Raw genomic sequence first — 22,927 nt, forward strand, 5'->3', positions numbered from 1 at the left:
CCCCCGTGTATTTCCTGCTTTCTTTTCTTTCTCGTCTTACAAGTCACTAAGATAAAGGGTAACGGAGGAAGCTGAATAAAAGATAAATACAAATAGAAAAATTATTTATATAATCGGTCTGTAAAGTAAGTTAGTTAAAGACATGGGAAAGTTAGTAAGGATATTTTTCTTCACTCTGGATTTAGGAGGACTCCAGCCGTTCAGGTAACTCGTTAGCTTCCCTGACGCTAGCTACAATGTTCACGGTTTCTCATGGATATCCAGCAAGTGTGAAGTTGTTGACACGTCCCCCGGGTTATTGTAACTGCTCAGACAAGGTACAGCTAATGGAAAACGAGGCAACTCTAAAGGAAGGACTAGGCTTAGCATGTTGGCCTTATAGCATGCTAAGTTGGTGTAGCCTGCGCAGACTACGTCGACGAGTACAAATATGGCTTTTTCTTTGGGGTTTTCTCTCCTGTGTGCGACCAGAACTCAAGTTACGTTTGTTTTGACCATGAAAATACACAAATGGTGTTTGTCCAGCATTGTACAAATGAGTCTAAAGACACGAGACAAGGCAGGGTGTGGCAGCGGAAGAGCATACACCACACTGCCTAAAAAGTATTCACTTGTCTGCCTTCACAGACGTGTGAACTTGAGTAACATCCCATCGCACGAGTTTTTTAATGTTCTCTCACTGATCCACTTAGTGAATACACTGAGCTTCAGCTGGCAGACAGTCTGCTCTCCCTGAGCTGCTGTATAAGCTGTCAGCAGCTGTCTTAATACATGGCGTAGATATATTACACCTTGCGCATGGAAACCCCCTTTGTCTGTGCAGAGTAGCATTAATACTCTTAAGGAATGTGACTAGATCTCAAAGATCAGAGCCTCAGGTCAAGCAGGTCGTCTACAAATCACAAGGTTCAGTCCCATCTCCTCCAGACCACATGCTGATATCTCCTTTGGTAAAACACTGAACCGTGGAGTCAGTTTATAACCACCCAGAGCCTAGCGGGGAGAAGACCTGATGCTGGCATCAAATTTTAAATGAGCTGTTATTTTTCTTAAAATGTTTACGTTTCTTACTTTAAACATTTAACATTGATTCTTTTTTTCTAAAATCCTGATTTATAAGATTTATTCATTCACGTCTGTGTCTGTGCTGTAGAGCTGATGATAATACATTAATAATAAAATTATCATAATGAATAGATTGATAGAAACAAAAGTTTGACAACAATAATTGCAATTTTTCACAAATGGAAGACACTGAGCAAAGTTGCTAGTTTTCCAGGAACTGACGGCTCAGCAAATCCGCCTGCTTCAATTCACCTCATTTCAGTATGTGACTTGAGGTGAATTTGCGGAGCCGTTCTCATTTCACCACACTTCTCATTTCCTTCTCAATTCACCACATTTCCGTCTAGGGAAGCGTGGTGAATTAAGGTGAATTTCCTGAGCTGGGCTCTTCCCCCCTCTGTTCTAGAGTCAGGTGTGAGGCCATCTGACAGCTAAATGTTGGTTCAAACTGGCTGCTGCAGAACGACAATGACTTTGTTTTCACAACTGCTATGTGTTGATAAAGAATTTTATGATAAAATCAAATACAGTACTGAAAGTATGTGTTTTTTGGTAGAGTTAAGGATTGCGATGGTGCTTAATGATCAAAGTGAGAGAACAAATCTGTACAAGTGAAGAGTAACAGGTGAAGGGGAATATGATGATGCGTCAGTGGGGTTAGATGTGTGATTGAATGAAGACTTAATCTGACACCATCGAGTAAAATGCCCAAAAAAATTATTTTAAATGTGGTTATATGGCTCTCATCCAGTTATAAAGAGAGACTGAAAAACTATTAAACAGCTGATAGATGATCACCATTAAGATCAGTTAAAAATAGCACAACAGTGACTGAGAGCACACAAAAGATAGAGACAAACACAAATGTTAGAGATGTCTTACAGTATACACAGTCTGATGGTCTTGCAGATTTAGTAATACTCATAAATCCCCCTATTTTTCTATTGTTGTTGTTATTAAGCTTTATTTCATAAATAAAGTGCTGAATTGGCAGCAGGAGAGGAAAGTTTATCTGCTGAATACAAGTAAAACTGACATCATTTTACACTGAAATTGTGCATTTATGCAATTAAAACGAAATGTTATTTAGGGTTGTTTCCTCCATGTGTGAGTGAATTCAAGTGGTACATCACAAAAGCTGTCACATTGTGTCACAGTAAGACTTTTTCTTTTTCTGGCTTCCTTTGGTAAACATTCTGACTGCAAAACCTCAAGTTCAGGACACATTTGTGGTTCGCGCTGTTGTCTCGATAAGTTTACTTGTGAAACTCAATGTGAAACAAACATTTTAGTACTCAGAGATAACATCACATTAATTCTTGCCCCAGCATAGAAGTCTCGAGTGACTGCTTGAGGTTTGAGGCTTCACGGGTCCCTGAAGCTGAATGACTTGTTTGCTTCACTGAATGCAGAGAGTGTGTGTGTGTGTGTGTGAGAGAGAGTCGTCTTTTATCAGTGTTGATGGTGTTTAAACAGGAAATTACTCACACAATGTAACAGAAGTAGCTTTGAGTGGTTCAAGTCATTCAATAGCAGATTAGCGTTAGTTTAGTGTCATTAAGCCTCAGACGGCCAGCCTGATATTTATTCTGTCTGATGTACTGATCAGTTGTCTGACAGTTTTGCTGTGAATGCAGTGGAAGTGAGTGTAGAGAGTGGCAGAGACCAGTTTCAGTTACATTCCAGGGCTCGCAAAATTTCAAAATCCCTGGTAGCCCTTCGGGCAGGGACTCTTCAGTTTTTGGTAGCCGAAAATAAATTTAAGTAGCCCGAATAAAAAAGAGCAATTTTTTGATTGATGTTTTGTTTCCTGTTTGTTTCCTTTACAATATTATACATTAAAGTATAATATTGTAAAGGAAACAAAACATTAATCAAAAAATTGTTGAAACACAAATTACAACATTGTATAAAAATTACAATCATCAACTCAAATACTTGGTTCTAATTGAACAGAAATTTCTATGAACTTGTAAGAACTGTGTAGGACATGAATCAGTCTGTGTCAGATCCTGAATCTGAAATTTCCACTGAAGTCACGGGTAAGAGGCAAGTGGAACCAAGATCTAGGCCATTTGCTTTTTGAAGTTTGCAAAGACTGCTAAATTTTGCCAGTGGTAGTTCACTCTTTGCAACATAGTGCGCTGTTCTAAACAGATTTTTCAGGTTTATTTTTAGTATGTTATTTGCAATTGGTGTTTGTTCTGGGAAAGATATTGCAGACTGAGCAATAATGCATTTCTTGCATTTCTCATGGGTTCTAATGGGGCCTTTCTTAAAATGACTGGTCACAGTAACAAAGGCGCTTGTCGACTCAGAAATCGAGAGAAAACCAACAACACACCCGGCAGAACATTATGTTATTTACACGGGTGCACATAAGTGGTCCGCATGTGCGCATTCGCTGTCAAAATAAAAGACGCGCACCAGATAAGAAGTTGCAACGCGCGTTTGCGTCCATATAAAAGGCACTGTTTTTGTCCGCTAGAGTGGGATTTTCACGGCACATTCCGCACCACATCTCTGTGCGTTCATCATTTGTTTGAAGCCAGCTCACCTCCTGCAACCACTTTTCTGAGAATACGCTTCTTTTGTGGTTCGGACTCCTTCTGACATTTCTTTGGAGGTGGAGGAACATCACAGTAATTGCTTAAAGGAGCTTCTTCGACATCTTTAAGAGTTCTAAACAAATGTCTGTCCTCCTCCAGAAAATCTTATGTACGCAAACACGCGTTGCAACTTCTTATCTTGTGCACGTTTTTTATTTTGACAGCGAATGCGCACCTGCGGACCACTTATGTGCAGCCCTGGTTATTTAGCTCGTCATATTGCAGCCACAGAAATTATTTTGTCCATGAAACCATAAAGCTGCACTTTCTTTTTGCCTTATAGTCTGATTTGTCATAACTTCTCCGTTTTGTGGTAAGCTTTTCTTTGGCTGTCACTTCTTCACCCTGACCTGTCTTATTTGGCTCAGCAGAACTAAAATATATATCGTGCTGCTTTTACACACACACACACAAGCTCAGCGATTCTCTGCGCGATCAACCTCTCATATGTTTAAGCTTGCTGCGGGAGATTTCACTTGTCATGTTTGCGTAGTAAGCTAACGATTAATAAGACGATGTCAGAGGAATTGGTGCGCAAATTATCATCACTCACAGATCAGTGCTGTTGCTCTCTATACACAGTTCGCGCGATTGCAAAGTGAAAGCAAAAAACAAGCGCAAATTCAAACGCGACTTCAATATGTCACATATTGACAGTGGCTCACCGATGCCAATGACATAATTACCCAGCTACATTTCTGAAAGAATGCAAAAGCATTGACATATATTTTTCCTTCCTATGATAGGCCGACGGGCAGAGCAGAGATAGATTTTGGTAGCCCGACTGGAAAAATCGCTAGCCCCGGGATGTCGGGCTAGCGATTTTGCGAGCCCTGCATTCAAGCACTCATATTATCGCTGAATGAACCAGTAACCCTTACCAGCAAAGACCCAGATTCAGAGACCTAACTGGGGTGATCCTGACTGTAAAACTGCTGTAATGCCAGCAGTCATTCACAGATCTAATGATTTCCGCTCTTTCTTGTTACAGAGCGCTCTAAACATTTTACAGTCGTTTCTAATTCATTGAGCCTCATCCCACACAACTATATTGTAATCCTCTCGGATTAGTCACTGAATAAACATGCTGTGGTAGCACACACGCACATGGCCACTAGAGGGCGTATCTCAGCTATAACTGAGAACCTTCTGGTGGCTTTTTAGGGTTATTTGAGGTGCAGCTGCCAGTTGTTGTTTTTTTCACAGATTAATGTGCAGATTATTTCCTTGATTGATGTTCTGTTTTTAAGTAAGGCATTGCAATACGACTACACTGACAAGAGTGAAAGGATTATTTGCTAATGTGATGGCAAAACTGTCAGCCAAGAATAGAGGAATATTTGCTCATTACTGACTGAGTGATTAAATGTTTCAATTCTAAACTCAGAGAAAATCAGATTATGTAAGAGTGTGTGGGAATTTCCATCTAACCTAATAAAGCATTCACACCTTCCCACTCATCCAAATCCTGCAAACACTTATGTTGCTCGGCACACTTCAGAGTTATGACCAATACTGAGATTACTCAGCAGTTTCTGTTTTAGACAGAGGACTTTAGTTGCCATATTTAGGAAAGCTTTTCACATTTGACCTCTTTGTTCATTAATGCAGGTACGCTGGATTCTTCTGATACTGACTTAAGAGTGTCCAGCAGGCTGACGGTCAACATCTGGTAAGAAATCTGTCTCTCTTTTGATGAACTGTGTCAGTGAAATTTCTATACAAAATCAATCATAAAGGGCGTCAAGCAGGCGTCGTCTTTTTGGCTCCTGATTGATTTCTCAGTGATTTAGATTTAGCGGAGGGCGTTATAGCCTGAAGGTTTTATCAGGATATTTCAATAAATTTGTGATATTATTTAAAACAATATAGGAAATAAATACTGAATAAATAGTCAAACAAATGAACAACACCCTTCTTTGTTTGAAGTGTGCATTTGTTGCCACTTGGTTCACATTCACTGCCTGTTTGTTTCTCTTTGCTCACGCGCCGTCACAGTCTGGTTGCTCTCAGCGGTGTGTTTGCCTCATGCAGTGAAAACAAGTCTGTCGTCTCCACAGTACTTTCTCTGAAAGCCAATAACTGCTGTCTGCCCTTCATGTTCGTTTTACATTTGACATATAAAATGGTTATTTTTCTCAGTTTAAACATTTAATATGTTTTTGTGTTTTGAAATCTTGATTTATTAGATTAGCAAAGTTACATCTGAACAAACCACAAGACTTGTGCAACAGTGTCTGTTGGACAGGTGTGGAGACGTATGGTCGTGATGCAGGGGACCATTTGAGGAAAACCAAACACCATATCAGCACAAACGCCTACAAACTACAAAACGTCTTGCAGTCATCGACTGATTCATGAACTGCTCTGTATTGCAAACTATTCGAGAGTCAAATGTGAGGTCATCAGTCTGACGGTTAAAGCTTGGCTCAAACTGGCTGCTGCAGAACTTACTTTGTTTTGTGAAGCTCAGTGACTTGTTAAATATAGTGTGTGTGTTTTCTTTTATCAGTGTTGATGGTGTTTACACAGGGAGTCATTCACACACTAATTTGTGTAACTGAAGTAGCTTTGAGTGTTTGAAGTCATTCATTCAGATAGTCAGGCCCATAAACCACACTCAAATCATGACTCATGTCTTTAAAACGAGGCTGTTGGTTAACGGTTTTCGTGAGCAGTCACTGCATGTAGAAAAAGTAAGCTTACTCTGTCAGACTGTATTTTGTAATTTGCCTTGTATGATATTCACAAAGAGCGGCCTAGCTTTGAGTCAACAGTGTCGGCGGTTTTCCCCTGTAGTTTATGCGCTGCCTCAAAATAAATACTTCATTGTCGTCCAGTTGTCATACAGATTTGAAAGACAGCAGAGGTTAACCTCACTAAAGGACAGAATCTCACACACAGCCTTGTCTGCTGGGTAATAAGTCGGCTTTAACCTCCATTGTCCCTCGTGTCATCTGAAATGTTCTGAAAAGTTTTTCTGTCATTGCTGCGTGTCGGCACTCGCAGTATCATTTCTTGGCACTATGCCATGGATGCTGAAGAAGTGTTTGTCATGTGGGGCTGACACGGTCCTTGTTTTCCACCCGTCGTCTTCTGTTTCTTGTTTGTTGGTCCTTCTCATGTCACCTTTGATTCCACACTTTTATTACTTGAGCCTCAGTGAGTGTGTCGGGCAATGATACTCAGCACTCCTGTTATTTCAGCCTCAGAGTTCTCCTTTATTTACAGTCATTTTTATTTGACTGATCAGTTCTGAGTCTAGTCATTATTTACCACAGACGATTGTGGTCCATGCTCTCACTTTCTCACTGTTGACAACACTGTTACTCTTATCAGTGTTATCTTAAATATATTCAGCAGTGCTGTGTCTTTATTACCAAGTGGAACACAAAGCTCTGAAGTAGCTGCAACAGTGAGCTTAGATTGAGCCCCACTCAGCGCCATAATTTTAAAATGTAGCACTAGCAGTGAGTCAGACTTTGTCACCAGGCCCCACTGATGTTATTGTGACAGTCAGAACAAAATGCCTTTGAACTGAACTCAAATGTTGTACTCAGTTAATGCCCTCACTTTTTTCCACTTTCAGTCACATTCAAACACTCACATTATCTCTTGATGAACTGAGCATTTCCAGGAAAGACCCGAATTCAGAAACCATTGATTTCTTTCTTTGAGGTGATCCCGACTGTAAAACTGATGCTGATCATTTTAATGCAAATTTGTTGGCAGGTCAAAGTTATGTCAGTACTTTGCAAAATACTCAGATGTGTAAAGTATTGTGTTTTTGTTGGCGTCTGACCTCTTGTCACCAAACCACTTTCACACTATTGTAGCAGCATCTTCTTGGCTACAAAATCGACACGCTGTACTTGTGTCGTGTTGTGCAGGATAAGGAACATGTGGCACAGTGTCACTATATCATTAATATTGTGATGTGACACTTTTTTAATCACATAGAAGTTTATCAGAATCAAAGGGTTTTATTGCCAAATGTTGAGCAGGTTTACAACATTAGGAAATTGCTATTATATTGGGTGGTATAATATGACACAGCCTTAATCAAACTATCAAGTCCAGCACTAAAGCGAGAGAGTCACTGTGAATTTCTTCTGACTTCCTTTGAAAGATAACGCGTGGAGTCAAAGGACGCTTGCTTGGGGTTTATGCTTAGTAATAATTTGTTTAAAAAAAACCCCCAAAATAACTGCAGTCTGCTCTTCACGTTCTCCTGAATGTGTTGTTCTGCATATATAGATGGAGCTTCATGTTAATCAGCTGTTCACTAGAATTTACATGAATCGCTGTGATATGATTATGTGAATATGCTGGGGTAGTTTACAGTAAAGGCAGTGAGTGAGTGCTGCTTTATTTGACTGAAATCTGTGCGTTTACCTTTTATTTCTGTTAAATCAAAAAGCTTAATAGGGTCATGTAAATGTGCAGGAAAGCTCTGTCTATAACAACAGATCGAGCCCACTTTGATCTCTCAGCTGAATCTGACGGTGTCTGCAGCCACACAGTGGCGCTGCCTGCATGTAATGCACAAACATCCTTATCATATGGCCATGAAGGCGATACCATCCCCTAGAACAACAGTGTTACAAAGAGAAATGAAACTGTTAAAGAGATTCAGTTCTTAAGTATGTGTCCCTTCTTTGCATTAACTGGCCCAACAAAACCTGCAACCACCTCCGAGGTCTCGATGTTGATTTCTCTACTTTCTTCTTTCTTTCAGTCTGTGTTTGCTTTCATACTGAAAGTACTTTAACACCTGCTTCAGTCGGAAACAATGACAGAGATCAGTAAGGGATGTAAAAAATACAAAAGCAAAACAACTGCACTGGAGGAAGATAAGTGAGGAGTGCTGCAGAAGTTCAATGATCTGTGCACTCTGACTATTCATCTGAGGGTGAAAAGTACACAGATGGAAGTGTTGTCATCGCAGTCAGTGACATTTCACTTTGCTCTGTCACCATGTAACCACATCCCTGTAATCAAAACAGTCTCAAATATGTTGAGGTTCAAATAACAGCCTGCCTCGAAGACAAGGAGTGTGAGCCAGTGCACGTGACTGACACCATCAAATATAGTTAACCAGTTACTCCACTCATTTTACACTCATGCATCGTTCATATGCTTTGTGTTACACTCACCGGTTCTGTAGTAAATCCCACCCAGTTAGTCTTTAGAGAGTGGAATGTGTAAGTGTGTCTATCTGATGTTGTTAATTAGAGAAATCCAATCAGCCACTTGAATTTTCAGTTTTCATCTCAGAAAATTAAAAACGTCATTTTAGGCTTAGAAAGCTGCAATTTTACTGCAGAATTTCAAACAGTGCAACATTTAAGAAGTTTCCTCTTTCAACATTTCTTTGTTTCACTTTTAACCAAAATGTGCAGTTGAAACGTGACACACAGGTTGATTGGCTCGATTCTGTCATTGCAGTGGAGTGAATACTGAAGGGAAAGTTATTTGCATATACTACAGACACACTATTGATGGATAGGAATCCTTCACAGTTTGAACATCACATTAACATGAAATTGGGCAGATTTAGTGACATTTTGAACATTCACTAAGTGCTGTGCAGCTGAGTGACTTCAGTCTATTTATGTGTTACCTCTTTGTTGTGGTCTGGCACATACTGTGTATCACACACAGTTAAAATGTGGTTTTATTTGCATAAACTGCTGAGGAGCATCAGTTCATTCATGCACAAGTAAACACAAAACCCCATTTGAGTTTTGATCTGATGCTGCCTGCCTCATGAACTGATGAGAGTTTCTTAACAGCAGCCTGACATCAACTTCAGGACTGATTTATAATACTTTATTTATCCTGAGGATCAACCGAGGATGATCCTCTTCTTAGTATCATAAAGGACGGGTACTCGAGAGGGGATATTTGATTAGTCACAGTGAGTGACTGACAAATCTCTGTCATCTTCAGAGATGCTGTAGTTCTGCAACACATGCACTAGTTATCATGCAAAGCATCTTGTACAGGAAGTTGATAAAATCTAAAGGACACTCGCTGTACCAGATGTTTTACAGGGTGTGAATATGATCTAGTTTTAATCTATATTTTGATTAAAATTATGAGGTCAAAACAGTTTTTACAGAGACGGTCATAACTCCAAAAATGTATGTTCATAAAATTTGTAAATACATTCTGTATAAAAGTTTAAAAGTGAGAGATTAATCTGAATTCTCAGAGAGAAGTTCAAATGATGCATATGGTCAGTGAAAGTGTGAGTGAAACCTGGTCTCCCTGGTGAATGTGCTGTCAGTTAAGTGATAAAGCCTTAATAAACCAAAACCTTTAATGCATTAAAGCTCCAACTAATGTTCCCAGGTCTGGTTATGGCTGATGGGGTATTGTTGTCCCCCCAGCAGGCGAGCAGTCACCAGTATTTTTACTGATGGCTCTGTTTGTGTTTGAGTTCGGTGCCCTGCGTCTCCCTGGTGGTGCTGATTTTCTCCGAGCAGTTTGATTATTAACTGAGGAGTTAAAAGGCAGGAGTTTGTGGAGGACCTGGGCTTCTGAGGGTCCTGCTGCTGCTGGTCATCACCCTCCTCTGCCTGGGCATGGCATGCTTTAATACCCAGTTAATGTGCAGCCTTGTGTACATGCTGCAGTTTGGAGAGCAACACCTGCACTTCAGGTAACATTGTGTTATTGCTATACAAGTATTATTTGCTTTGCCTGTTGTAAGGCTAATAGGCTAACAAACTTAGCATATGTCATCCTTAGTACTGAACTGAATCATTCAGGAATTCCAGGTTAAAAATCTTTAAAAACATTAGATTATGTGAGAGTGACAGTAGAGGACTACTACTATTTCTTCTTCTTCCTACTCTGCTGTGTATCCTTCCTTAGTCTGTCTCTAATCTTATCTCCATATCTTGTTTTTAGGTTACTGTAAGTGTTTATTGCAGAGTCATGTTGCTCATCACAGTAGTGCGCTGCACGCACTACGACGACTGCATAAAAATCTGATACTGGATAAAAATAATGTTGGAAAAAAGTCTGACTGCAAGACAAGTTTACACTTTAGCATTTTGATAGAAAATGAAGAAATTTGGCACATTGTTCACCAACCTTGATGCTTTTTGTCTTGCAACAATAAGTATTACATGTTTATTTATATATACACATAAGCCATTATTTATTTTTCCTGCTGCTTGTGGTTGAGATTTGAGTGTAACATTGTTGCAGTGAGTCTGAGCGCTCAGATGTTAATTTGGTCACTAACAGGGGCTCAAAGTCCAAGTTAGTGCTGGTGTATAAGGTGAAATTGGTCCTACCACCAACAACCCACTTAATGAGCATGTTTGTATGTCAAAGATTTGGCTTTCACTCAGAGTTTTCCTAGACAGTTTTTTTGGGAAGTAGATCTTTTCAAATTCCATTTGTTTCCTTTTTTTCTCTTTTCTTACCACTGATTACTTCCTTGAGGAAGTAAAAAAAGGAAAAAAAAAGAGCACATGCTTTCATCAATCTCGTAAAAGTTTTAATAGCAAAGTGATGGAAAGTGTTTCCATAGAAAAATAAAAATAAAACAAAATAAAAAATAAAAACAAACACGAAAACACTAGACATTATGATACAGACTTATAATTTACTTATAATTTACACCGATGTTTGTTTGTTGTTGTTTTTTTTGAAATTCTACACGCGAAAGGTGAGCACGAGAGTCCTCGGTGGACCTGCTCGCTGCTGAAGTCAAAGTAAACTTTATTGTCATCTCCTCTACATACAGTCCAGTTTATAGAGAGACGAGACGAGGCTCCAGTTACAGCAGTGCAAGTAAACAAACGATAAATATAAGAAGAGTAAGAAAATAAATATACACTTTAGGACTCGGGGTAAAGGGATCAATAACAATTTAAAATGTTATTTTACAGTTTGATGATTTCAAAGTCATCAGGTGCTTAGTTGATTGGATAATGGCAGGTCATCCTATACTTTATTAGTCCCTAAGGAAATAATGTGGGTTACAGTTGCTCCAAGAAGAAATGGTAAAAATAGCAACAGTAACAGACTCAACTCCAAACAATATGTTACAGATTTTAATATTAATGAGTCGTTGTCAATTGTTGATTTGTCCTGTTCTCATTGTATGACGAATTAGGATGGCTGTTTGGTTGCGTTGTGGTTGTGTGTTTTTGAAAGATTTTTGAAAGAAATATTTACGCGTTACCATAGCGACCAGAGAGCAGGATGGGCAGAGAGGAGGATGTGACGTTGCTAATGAAGTCACACAATTACGCAGTGAATGAATGAATGAATGAATGAGCACAGTTTCCGCCCTGGCCGTGTGATTGTATTCCGTTGTATTTATCTGCGACACCTTAGAGGCCGCTCAGTGACAGTATTGTCGGACATTAAACTGGTCCGTGGCTCAAAAAGGTTTGGGGACCTCTGATTTACAGTATAGGAGCAGTGTGTCTGGAAACAACAACTGCAATCTGCACATTCATAGGTGTTTTTTTTTTTATTGAAATAAAATTCATACTTGTATATTATGTACTATACGAGTGGCTGAATAGGCGCAGTGACGTGAAATAATAACTTCCCGTCAAATGTGTTAAACCCAAAGTAAGGAGCCTGCTTTGAAAATGTCAGAAGTAGAAAATACAGATACTTGCATCAACATAGGAAGTAGGCGTAAATTACATATACCTGAACTTTAAACTGAAGCAATACATGCATAAGGGTAGAATTTTGCATTACATGAACTTATTTCAAGCTGCAGCAGTAATCGGATTTCCTGCAGAGAGGAAAGGAGGCCGAGGTTTCTCCCGTGGGCCACACGCAGGCCTCAAACAAGAAGCCGCAACACGAACATAACTTGTACCTAAAACATGAATTCAGCGATATTAATGCTCACTGTGATCTTTGAAACTTTGGATAATTACATTAACTCAAATGTGTCCCAGATAAAAAATAATTCAAATTATTTTTTGAATTTAAAACACGCGTGATGTGATTTCGTTTTTTGTGTTGAATTCTTATTTGTAGGGAGGCTCCATGATGGAGCACTGCGGGACTACATAACAGTGTTAACAGAAGGACTGCAGGTAGACTGAAGAATATTTATCATGAATTACTGAAGTAATTATTCATTACGCAGACATTCATTGAATATTTAGTGACGCAGCTTGTATGAAGCGCCTTTCCTGCATCCTCAGTGAACATATCGTGCGCTCAATTGGCCTCCTGTTCTTCTCTTGCTTTGCCTCCGCAGTCTAAAGGCCTTTACACACCACAGCCGCAGCTTTCCTGGGAATATTAAAAATATTTTTCACATAATTTCACGGGACGAATTTGCAAATTTTATTAATTTTATTTCATTATTTGCATCAAGCTCGATTTCCCAATTTTTTTCGCAGTTCTGACGAACCACGATCGCGATTAACACACGGTGCTGACTATAAAACGACATGTATATAATCAAATGATCCTATACCAGGGAGTACTAGGGCCGCATTAATAAAAAAATATATAATATTGACGATTGATGCGTATATAATAAAATGATCCTATTATACCTAAGACAGCGCGATAAGGAGTAGGAGTAAAATATATACGATTGATGATTTTGAGATTAAAGTCAAAATAATATTTTGAGAGGAAGAAACTCGAATTACACCTTTTTCCAGAAAATCTGCCACGGCTGCTCTGCAAAATACTTCGTGTGGACGAGACGGCGAAAGCGTCCTTTGGAATCAGTTTACTGTCCGAGAGAGTGATTCTCCTCCATCACGTAATCACGATGCGTGTTAGTGGTTTGTCTCGAAAGTGCGACTGTAATTGTAACCCCGAAAATACTATTTCGAGTTCAATCACAAGAGGACATCGATTTTATTTATTTTTTTCAATTTTGTAATTCTTCTCAGGATTTACATTCACATCTGTGGATTTACAGAAAGTAATCTGTGAACTGTGATGGATAAGATCTGGATGAGCTGCTGTCATTCATGTTTCTGGTGTAGTCTGCTATTATAGACTAATGGCGATGGGGTTGGTTCCTCTGTGCTGCTGATAACAGACATTATGATGGCGAGGACATAATTAATATTAATAATTCAGTGCTCAGTAAATGCACAGATAATACGTAATAAGCATTTTAAAAAATTATATTTGTATTCTAAGTGTGATTATTGAACTAATATTGATCATTGCAGATAGTTGTGGCAATTGTTTTTTTTTAAAGTGAGGTTGTCGTTGCAGATTTCTTTCTGATGTATTAATCGGATATTTTAACCGTGTCATATTAGTAACAGTAATATCACTTTCTCACTTTAGTATTGGAAGACGACTCCTGACACCAGTTGTATGCCTGCATGTAGAGTGTAATCACAAGTGGGCCCCATGTTTATTGCACCTTCACAGAGGGCCCATTGTAAGACATCCAGGCACCCTGGTCAAGGGAGGAGACTTTTCTTAGAGTGGGAGGTTCAAGGCTGAGCTGGACTGAAGGGATATCTGATGTGCTGTGGAATGTTCTTTGTTTGAGTGTCTGTGTGTGTGTATAAGATGTGAGGGCGGTGGCCAAATGTCAGAGATCACCCTGGTGTTTTGGCTGGGATGTTTCTCTCCACACTGCAGTGTGTTTAATAAACCCACTTCAAATCATTGCTATACTATTGCTATACTTGTATAGCAATAGTATAGCTTTTTTTTTTTTTTTAACCAATGGTCCTTTACAACACATTCTCCACTTATTATGTCATTGCACATACTTAAGTATAATTTAAAGCTTTATGGAAGATATGTATGTTTGCCTGATTCCAGCATGGCAACAAGTCATGAATTTTGTGATTGTAGAGACAGAATGTGAAAATGAAAGCACCCCCCCCCCCCCCCTCTCTTCTGCTACCTTCCTGTGTGCTCATTTGTCGTGTCCAAAAATAAATAATTGAAAGGCTGAGTGTTCACCTTTAATGGAAAAAAAAAAAGTGAATCATTCAGAAATTTCTGGTTAAAATTCTTCTAAACATCAGATTATTTGTGATGCTTTCATGACTTCTTATTATTCTTTGTGCTCTTCAGAGTATCCTGTCTGTATTTTTATCTCAATATCCTGTTTTTAGGTTAGTGTGAGTGTTTTTTGCAGAGTCACGTAGACATTGGTTGAATCTTTGTAGAAAGAAAGAATGCGTGGGAGTTTTCTGTTTTTCCTGCACACTTTTGGCATCCATGCAGCTGGTGCTTACCCTGCCGCATCCTTTACAACATATTCAGCTGTTTAATGTCATCAGCCTCCACTTTTGTTTTCTTTTTCTTTTCAAGGGTTTTACTGGCTGGAGCAATTTTCTGTTAGGAAACCAACACTAAACTGGGATAAATGTAACCGCTGTTGCTGATTACTTATTGATTACCGTACTGTTACTTAAGCTTGCTTTGAGCTCTGTGTGGTTTATTCTTTGAAAAAAGGAAAAACGACAGCACATCGTAACCTGCCAAGTCATCAAAGACAAGTAACAAAGGTTTAAGTCTCACCTTTGCTTTTACATCATGCCCGAACTGCCCTTAAAAAAAACAAACAAACAAAAAAAACAAGTGACACAGTGTTGTTTTCATCTTTTTTCTGCCTGCACTGTGACACACAGCAGTGTTGTTATGGGCCATACTTAATGTTACTGTTTGCAGTTAGAGACGTTAAGAAGGAGAAATGGGGAAAGTCTGTGTGTTCATGTTGTTCGTGTGAAGAAGAAAAATCAGCATTTGCAATAAAACGCTGTTGATATAAGTACAGGGTGTTGTTAGTCGTTGGCTGAGTGCAGTGTTTTCTACTTTGCTTTCATATTTTTCACCCAAGCAGAAATAACAAGAATGAACTATGTTATTACAAATGTATAAACTTAATATTGTTAATAGAGTTTTCATCATTATATGCACTAGTTGTGGTCACAAGTGTGGGTAAAAGCTGAACTTAGTTTTAAAGTGAGAACAGTTTCTGAGTGTGTGGCTGTGATCTACCAGATACACAAGGCATGGTGTCCTCCTCAGCTCCCTCTTTGGCTTCAGCTCTAAATTATAAACTTAAAAAAAATTGGTGAATTTAAAAAAAAGAAATAAGTTCTTCTAAAGAAAAGGAATTTATGATTGAAAGAATCATATATCTCTTCTCCAAACTGGAACATCTGTTGTTTTGCTTATTTTGCATCCAGAGAGATGAGATGTTACAGGGGAGGCGTAATCTGTGATCAGTGGGTTAGATTAGTCAGATCTATACTTTTTCCACTTTGAGCTTGGCTCGGGTGCCAGTACATACCTGAGCATCCAGCCCTGATGCACCGATGCCACCAGCCACCTGCAGGGAGTGTGGTTAGGGGAGGTATTTAAGTATGTTTAAATATTCATTCAGGAATTTTTAACATGACATGAATGGTTGGCTGCACTCAATCTGTGAGGATTTGCTTCCTTTTTTTTTTCCTTCTTATTTTTTTCACAAATATTTTCTGTTCCCTTTCATTTTTCCTTCCACTGATAACTTCCTAGAAGTTAGAAGAAGAAAAAAAACGGTGCCTATTTATCACTTTTGAAAAAATAAAAAATGCTGATGTCTGGGCTCTGAGCAACCATGTGTTTTGTGGTTTTTTTTTTTTTGGTTTTTTTTTTTTAAAGAAATACCTGACAGTTGGCTGGTTAACCAGTGTGGAGTGGAGTGGGAAGCTTTCGGCTAATAGTGCGCAGGGTGGCTGTGGCTACAATGTAGCTTGCCATCACCAGTGTGTGAATGGGTGGATGACTGGATATGTAAAGCGCTTTGGGGTCCTTAGGGACTAGTAAAGCGCTATATAAATACAGGCCATTTACCATTTAATAGTTCTTCTGGAATGACCTTATTCATACAAAAATGCTATTTTAATATTGTCTTATCACTCAATACCACTTAGAAAATGACAAAGTCTGGCTGTTCTAAAGCAAAATATGAAGAAGCAAGGGCTGACACAAGACTTCTCTTAAGCACATTAGAACTGTACAGCTGTGCTCATAAATGGGGGTGGGTTTCGATAATTGATTTTCCAATTAAAATCGATTTTAGCTTGAATAGCGCGATTCGTTAAATCCTGAATCGATTTTTAAATATAAATTTATTTTGCCAGAAACCAATTTCAGCAATCACCAAACAGCTCAAACAGCAAACCAGAGCAGGTAAACGGATTCTGCACAAAGACGTAAACACAAAGCGCGGACCCAACGCATCAGGATCAGCGAGCTGTCGGCTTTCTCACCCGACGCCACAGACACGGGGCTGAAAAGCCGACATATCACAGTTTCACAGCATCCTGATTGTCGTTCTTCAGTTGAGTTTTCACTGGTTTTCAAACCATCAAACACTTGAGATTCACACATGTTTGTTTGTGTGTTGCAGGAGTTTCGCTCTGAATCCTGACCTCCTCTTTGTGCTTCTGTGGCTCGTGGGACCATAAATTGGTCACCGTGGCGACCAGCTGGATGATTGAAAGTCCCTCGTCTGACTTACTGAGGTCAGCCGTCACTGTTAGTGTTTATCTCATATTACGTCACATCTAAAATCCTGTGTAAGTATGAATGAATGGTGATTAAATTAAACAAATAAAATGTCTTTTTCTATTTTCCAGTGTTCACTGTGGCTCTGCTCTGCAGCTGGTCTCCTTTTCCACAGTGCAGTGACACAGTGTTGAAGAGGTGAGTGTGTTACTGTCACAACGGGACTGAACAGACTCGCGCGCAGGCTCTAAGTTTAGGAAACACAAGAGTCTTTATTACAACACAGCAGGTGATCTATTTACAAAGGTGTGGTCCAGGGTGTCCACACACAAATGGGAAAGACGCTGAAAGTCCACACGCGCTCCGTCCACTCCTCACGCTCCTCTTCACACTCCACAGAAAACACGATGGCGCACTCCACTCCTCGCACACGCGATCACTCAGGAAACGCAGGGGTTGGTCCAGGGAATGAGGGTCGGCAACGGTCCAGCGACGAGAAACACAGAGCTGCCGTCTTATAAAGGAGCTGGAACACTCTCGTGACGAGCCACAGGTGCGTGATTGCAACCAGGTGCGTGGGTCAAGGGCAGGAGCCCGCAGGAGAGCTCCGCCCAGGCAGAGGGAGGAGGGAGAGAGAGGAAGGGAGAGAGCAGGAACAAAAGTGAAAATAAAAACATGTAGCCATGCTGAGCCGACCGGGTAGGCACAGGGACCCTGACAGTTAGAGGAAATGTTAATGTCAGGTTTAGTCTGTATGCACTCAGAGGTCATTTGTACCTGCTGCTGCTGCTGCCGCTGCGGTTGTAATGATGTAAACCCTGATTGGTTGGATAGTTTGGTAGGATTTATCATTGATAAAATGACACAGCACTTTGGAGTCTGTACCTGCTAAGAAACAAACCCAGCAGAATGTTTCGCTCTGTCAGTGACTTTATGTTTGTTGTATGTTTTTCTTCTCAGATACTTCAGAGTGTTTAGAGCTCATCATTAATGAATATTTGTGTTTCGAATCGTTGGGTTGAATCGTCTTACGTTTCACGCATGCGCCGTACAGGAGCGTAAGCGTTTTCAGTGTGGATGAACAGCTCTTTGGAAACGATTGAAAACGATGAGTGCGGACTCAGAGCGTTTTTAGACAAAAACGCTGTTTTCAAATGTATCCGGATTAGTGTAGACGTAGCCTTAATTGAATTGCCTCTACACTATTTAGATTTTTAATGCTGTAACTGCCCACATCAATATCATCCATACTTTCTTTTTTTCTCTGCTTCTTTAGCTTTAAAGATAGTGATGGACTCAATATTGTGGCGCAGTACGTCAGCTGAAATCTCTGAAGCACTTAAGTTTCTACGCCCCACGTGTCTCATGTTGAAATGAAGAGCACTTAATTATCAGCCTCCTTTTAATCAGATATGTCTGATGGTGAACACAAGCCTCCAGCAGCCAGCTGTCTGAGCTGAGGAAACAAAAGACACACTTACAGTCTAAGCTTTGGTTTCCCACGAGCTGGTTTCCTCACTGCTACGGTGTCATGTTGCTTTCACATGGATGCCACAGGGATCCTGCACTCATGCTTCATAGAAAGTGACTGCGGTAAATTACATTACACAGATTTAGTGGTTTCAGTTTATTTATTAACTGTACTTACTGCACGGGAGCAGAGAGTCCAAGATGAGTCAGTCTCTGTTGTGACTTTATGAGATTTCCAAATCATTGCATTTAGATTTAAAACACAGAGTTTGTAAAACTGTGATTCAGATTACTTTAATTTTAGCTCATTGTTCTCCTGCTGGGCCCCATCTGTTGGTTCATGCTCACTGCTCTCCGACTGTGTGGCTTGTAGAAGCAACAGTGTATTCTCAGCACAAAGCAGAGCACGTTACTTCACAGCAGTGTAAACCACAGCCATTCATTTCCCCTCAGGAGTGGAAATCAAAGTGATTCAAGTCTTAACATTTATTGAAGGCTGTGTGGGAGCGCTGAGTAAACAAGTGCTGCTATGGAGCTAATTTGGAGCTAACTGCTTTATGTTTCCTTTAACAGGGTGATTCTCTTCAGTACTACTGGTCAACAACTGCACATGATCCCTACTGTAACTGTTTGTGTGTGAAAGCAGTTACAAAACTAAAGCAGCTCCTGTTACATGTGCTAATGTGTTGTTGGCTGAGGCTCAGGAGGTTACAGAGCAGATCACTTTCTAGTCTCCCCGTCTAAATGAAAGTGTTGTGTAAAAAAACACCAGTGTTATCCTTTTACTGTCTGATATGTTGCACAGGGTGTATCAGAAAGAAACCTCAGGTCAGCTGACCACACGGTCCAAGTTAAAGTCCTCCTGGAGCTCAGTGCACTGGATCCAGCTCTAACTCCAGATGATGATGATGACGGTCAAACTCTTGGTTAATATGAAGGCTGTCAGGAGGCTTGTTAAGACTCATCATAACTCTGCTGCTCCCTCTCTGCAGGTGCTGTATTCAGCTGACATGATGATGCTGCTCATCTTCAGCTGTGTGGGTGGAGCAGCAGCAGAGGTGGAGGCTGGAGGATGGTGTGGATGATTTATTTCATTTTTACAAGATTTATTTTCATTTTTAAATTGAAAAACAAACAAAGCGAACAAACAAACAAACAGCTCACAACTATGGCACACAGCAAACATCTACAACTAACCACAACATGGCAGGCTGTTGTGACCACAGGAGCACTTCTAGGTGCACACTCTTGTATCCATGCCTTTCAAGGATAACCTCAGACTTCTGAAAACTACGGAGCCAACGTACGGAGCGAGATCTCGCAAAAGTTTTAGCCGCATTCTTCGGAGGCCGCCAGCTCGAAGCCAACCGGGATGTCACGATGTGCCGGGAGAGCGGTGTTCCCCCCGGCTGTAGCAGGTCTCAACCTGCCATTAGCTTCGAGATGGTGGGTGTCAGACGTCTCCGAAAAGGAAAATATGTGATGTCTTGTAAACCGAGCAGATATTTGACATTTACACAACTACATTCACACCTCAAAATATCTTAAAAGTTATTATTGTGACCCAGAAAGAGTAATATTACAACTAAGTAGCTGCCGCCATCAATCATCTTCATTTTTTTTCTCCCATGTCCCTTGCGGGGCTCTGTAGAAAACCAAACACAAAAAGTAATAACATAATGACATCAGGCACTCAGCTGTTCTACAACTTTTACCTCAGAGGATTTGAGCCACCTACAGATTCTCCTGTACCTGCCAGCACACTGACACTTTGACTATCACAGGCCTGTGTGTGGACATGTGGACGCTCTGTGTAACAATGATATTCATTTTAGCACTACTTACTACTGACACGCAAGAGAGGAAGGTCAGTTTCCATTTCTGTGCTTATATCTTACTAAATGCAGGGTAATGACTGTGTAATGTGTTGAATTTAATGTAGTGGACTGTCTGAGCATATCTGCTGATAAGCTGAGTCAATAGAAGGAAATCCTGTAGATAAGCAGCTCTAAGATTTACTGTCTCTGCTGCTCTGAACGAGTCCTCTGAGCTTCAGCCGCAGACACAAACCCTCAGATTTATCCAGTCAGATTCATTTACAGGACCTGAGGGAGCAAAGCAGGCACAAACTGCAGAATATTTTATTTATTGGTCTGTCAGCACCTAATCAAGCCTCTCTGACCAACTATTGTTGAAGTGCTGGCTGATTGTGTGAGGCTGCAGCTCCATCTGTCTAATGTTGGTGTAGAGATCATCCTTTCATCAGCTGCTGCGACAAAACCTTAAAGCTCAGATAGAGATAACAGGTGTCACACAGTAACTGTGAGATGAGCTGTATCTGCTGCTGGGAGGCTGAGGTGGCTGTGATAAAGGTGCTTAGATTTGCACTGGGAATGACAGCTGTCAGGTATAAGAGTAAATATATCTGGTTAGTTTGGACTGTAGAGGATTATATTAATTTGATATTGAGCTGGGAGTGGTGGGAGGATTGCTGTGGTAGGTGTGACAGAGCAGAAGTGAGTGATTGAAGGAGAATGATTAGTTTACTAAAATGAAATAAAATGTCTTCACATGTCTGTGAAATACTCAGCTTCGAAATAGAAAGTGCTGTCTCACTGTGACATCTGTTAGAGGATAGTCTGTACTGATCCGTCAGTGCATTGTGTGCTCAGTTGAATCTGACAGTGTTTGCTGCTACTCACTGCTCTGGTGTGTACACATGTTGTACGGCCATAAAACTGTGAGAGATTCAGTTCTTGAGTGTTTCATGAGGCAGATCCTGATTCTGTCAGCACAGCTTTTGATTTCTTATTTCCTGATGTTCACAGAGTGTCTCGACTCCACATGTAGAGTTGGTACTACCACCATAAAAACTGAACTACAAACCAAGTCCAGCATAGCTTAGCTTTCTTTGCATTAGCTGGCTCAAAAAAGCTCAGATATAACAGACATGCTTCAGTCTCTGTTTGCTCTCACACTGAAAGTGATTTCACGCCTTCTTTCACACCTACTTCAGTCCAAAACAATATCAGAGGAAGTGTTGATAGAGGTCAATAGAATATATAAGAAATACAATAGAAACACAGCAGTGGTGCTGATAAGTGAGGAAGAGGAGTAAGCAGTGCTGCAGACGATCAGTATGGAAGCAGTGAGAGAAAGTCCACAACAAAGTTATTAAATCATTGTTGACTCATCTGAAGCTCTGAACACATGACCCACTCAGATTATCTGTTTCCATATGTTACCATATCACAGAGACGCCTTCCTGATAATGAAACTTGACTTTGGGCTCCGTGTACCTCTCAGCCTGTTAAGTCACTCTGTGGTGCTCTTCATGTCAGCTGTGGTATTTGCTGTGTGTTTAATCTGTGCACACAAGTTGTTTTGCATGATAAATACTAACACACTGATGTGTAAACACTGAGAACAGTGACTAACAAACAAACCCATAAACAGGAACGACCCACCGCCACCTCTTATATGGTTAATGAGAAAAAGTCAGTTTTTTATTTACAAGCACAAACCAGCAACACTTTACTGCAAACAACTTCAGACCCTTGAGCAGTTTTCAGGAAGTTGGGACTGAAATAATCTCTGTTGTTGTTTGTTTGATGATCTTAGTGCTGATTTGATCTTTTCAGCTTGTTTAACTGAGTCTTAGTGTGTGTGTGTGTGTGTGTGTGTGTGTGTGTGTGTGTGTGTGTGTGTGTGAGTGATGCAGAGCTGCTCCTTACTGAACTGGACCCTGCAGAGCACTGAGGGCGTCCTGTCCAGCATCAGGACCAACTGACAGGAGTTTGTGGAGGACCTGGACTTCTGGAGGGTCCTGCTGCTGCTGCTGATGGTGGTCATCACCCTCCTCTCCCTGGGCATCGCCTACTACGTCAGCAGAGTCCTGCCTTTCTCAGGGTGGAGAAGAGGCAGGAAAATAAATGAAGATCTTTATGTAGAACAAAAACTCTGGTTATTTATTTGTTGTGCAAATCTGATCATTTTATTGGAATCTGAACGACATCATGTGATGCTGTCAGCACGAAGAAGAGAGGACGGTGACTCAGAGACACCGACAGCTTCATGTGTGGCCTAACACCTTTACATCCCTGTTTGCTCTGTTACAAGCTGTATATTGCTGATGTTTTGTATCTTTTCATTGTTTTCTCCTCACTTGTTATTTATTCAAATGTCTTTGGTGTGAATTTTTCCCTCGCTGTCTTTCTTTCACACAAATACCTGCAGCCTTTCTGTCTGGAAACAGTTTTGTCAGGATATCTTGATGTTCTTTGTTCAAAGGGTTT

General features: G+C 40.3%; 1 long non-coding RNA gene across 3 annotated transcripts; it reads left to right on the plus strand.

Annotated features, from left to right (window-relative positions):
- The first annotated feature begins 1 nt into the window (after position 1).
- Positions 2-22,722, plus strand: LOC120718253. Of its 3 annotated transcripts, none has more exons than XR_005692438.1 (7): positions 2-204; positions 5,286-5,346; positions 17,065-17,179; positions 17,294-17,360; positions 17,562-17,733; positions 19,625-20,078; positions 22,354-22,722. It is a non-coding gene; the product is annotated as an uncharacterized LOC120718253 (long non-coding RNA). The 3 variants fall into 3 exon arrangements; XR_005692437.1 differs by having other exon boundaries at positions 3-204; positions 17,065-17,192; positions 17,562-17,715; XR_005692436.1 differs by having other exon boundaries at positions 4-204; positions 17,562-17,715.
- The last annotated feature ends 205 nt before the right edge of the window (positions 22,723-22,927 follow it).

Source organism: Simochromis diagramma, unplaced genomic scaffold (assembly GCF_900408965.1).
Source record: "Simochromis diagramma unplaced genomic scaffold, fSimDia1.1 OVJJ01000524.1, whole genome shotgun sequence".
Classification (NCBI taxonomy): Eukaryota; Metazoa; Chordata; class Actinopteri; order Cichliformes; family Cichlidae; genus Simochromis; species Simochromis diagramma.